The 2,226-nt window shown below is 43.8% G+C and overlaps 1 non-coding gene across 1 annotated transcript; it reads left to right on the forward strand.

Annotated features, from left to right (window-relative positions):
• Positions 1 to 1,953: 1,953 nt before the first annotated feature.
• On the forward strand, positions 1,954 to 2,025 carry TRNAC-GCA (transfer RNA cysteine (anticodon GCA)). The gene has a single exon. It is a non-coding gene; the product is annotated as a tRNA-Cys (tRNA).
• The last annotated feature ends 201 nt before the right edge of the window (positions 2,026 to 2,226 follow it).

Consider the following 2,226-nt stretch of genomic DNA (forward strand, 5'->3'; position numbering starts at 1 on the left):
TGAGAGCCACTAGCAAAAAGAATGACTATAAGATTAATACTCATATATACATCAGAGCTTAGGATATATAACATTACCAATTCCCTTGAAGGCCTCTGTGTTTCTTTAACAGAATTACTGCTGCTCCTCAGCCCAAATACACAAAGACATATATATCCTTCACCTTGTATTAATCATTCCTTGCTTTTCTATCATGCATCTCCAAATATTTTAATTTTTAGCTTTCTGGTCTTAGATCTTTTTATAAATGGAGTTATACTAAGTATGAGGCTTCCCAGGTGGTGCTAGTGGTAAAGAACCCACCTGCCAATGTAGGAGACATGGGTTCAATCCCTGGGTTAGAAACATCCCCCAGAGGAGGGCACGGCAACTCACTCCAGTGTTCTTGCCTGGAGAATTCCAGGGACAGAGGAGCCTGGTGGGCTACAGTCTGTGGGGTTGCAAAGAGTCAGACACAACTGAAGCGACTTAGCATGCACCCACACTGAATATGCCGCTGCTGCTGCTAAGTCGCTTCAGTTGTGTCCGACTCTGTGCGACCCCATAGACGGGAGCCCACCAGGCTCCCCTGTCCCTGGGATTCTCCAGGCAAGAACAATGGAGTGAGCTGCCATTTCCTTCTCCCCTACTGAATAAACTCTTTTATATAAAGTATTTCATGGAATTACATTTTCTTGATGATTCTATTTGACACATGTAGTTACTATTCATTTGTTTCACTGTTGAATAATATTTGTTGTATGAACATAAACCAGTTTATTGTAATATCTTATGGTATCTTCTTAATATCACTGATAAATGTGGCAGATGCTTTTTCTTGTCAGTCGATCATAAAGAAATCTTACAAGGCTGTGAGTGTGGGTTAAGGCAGCAGGGGCAATGCAGCAGGATGTGCTGCTATGTAGACATTTAAACCATCTGCTCATTCAACTTACTTGGGCGTTTGTAGACTTGCTTTAGTTTGACATTTTTGTACCATTTCCACTTGGTTTTGAATTATTGCTTTGCATGACTGAACTAAAACTGGGTAGATCAGTTGAAAAAAAACAATCCATGACATGTTTCAAGATCTCTGGATGCTCTCCGATCAGATACTCAGTCTTTTGCTAGGCCCAGTAACAAGGGTAAAACCAGGACACGGTTTTACTTCTATCCCTTGGGGGTCAGCAGTGTGATTCCCCTATTTGGTTTGGCCAAAGGCTCTGTACAGCCCTTCTTGCCCTGGACAGTTTAAGTGTCATTGAACTTGCTGGGTCATAAAATCCAATTGATAAACATGTTTCACTATGGTCAGACTTCATGTCGTTCTTTTACTTTAAGCCCCATAACTCTCAGACTTAGTTACTTGTTTAATGGGTCAGTGCAGAACACTCAAATATGACTTTTGCCTTCAGAATCCAAACATGCGTAGTAAGTATTAGGACTTCTTCAGTGCTAAGTGAGGCTGTGTATGACAGTTTTTCTTTGAAGGGATTTTCCTGGCACTCTATAGACCAGTTAACCCCTAGAAATTTGACCATGATGCTGGGCCCCAGAAATGATACAGAGTTTATTTCCTTCTGGTACTGATAACCTCCTAAAGTGCTTGTTACATCCTGCCTAGCAGGTCAGATTGGTGTGGTGACAATAACACAGTGAACTGGTGGGTGGCGGGGAGGTGGGGGATGGACAAGAAAGTGAACTAGTTCTCTGCAGGCTGATTATGGTAGAGAATATGAAAACTGAAATAGCTTTGAGGCAATGCAGTGAAGATGCACAAGGCCCATGGCGGGGGTAGGCTCTTTGGATGTCCTGTCCTCCACGCTGCTGATGCCTAGCCCAGCTGGATATCCCAGGACTGTTTCCTTCCTTAAGATTCCTTTAGCATCCTGTACTGATAAAGCTTAACATCAAGCTCATTTTGAAGGAGAAAATCCTCAGTGAGTCTGCTATTTGTCCCTGCCTTTATGGGCTTCCCTGGTGGCTCAGATGGTAAAGCGCCTGCCTGCAATGCAGGAGACCCAGGATCAATCCCTGGGTTGGGAAGATCCCTGGAGAAGGAAATGGCAGCCCACTCCAGTACTCTTGCCTGGAAAATTCCATGGATGGAGGATCCTGGTAGGCTACAGTCCATGGGGTCGCAAAGAGTCAGACACAACTGGGCAACTTCACTTCACTTAGATTCAACCAGTCCATCCGAAAGGAGATCAGTCCTGGGTGTTCATTGGAAGGACTGATGATGAAGCT

Source organism: Muntiacus reevesi, chromosome 4 (assembly GCF_963930625.1).
Source record: "Muntiacus reevesi chromosome 4, mMunRee1.1, whole genome shotgun sequence".
NCBI lineage: Eukaryota > Metazoa > Chordata > Mammalia > Artiodactyla > Cervidae > Muntiacus > Muntiacus reevesi.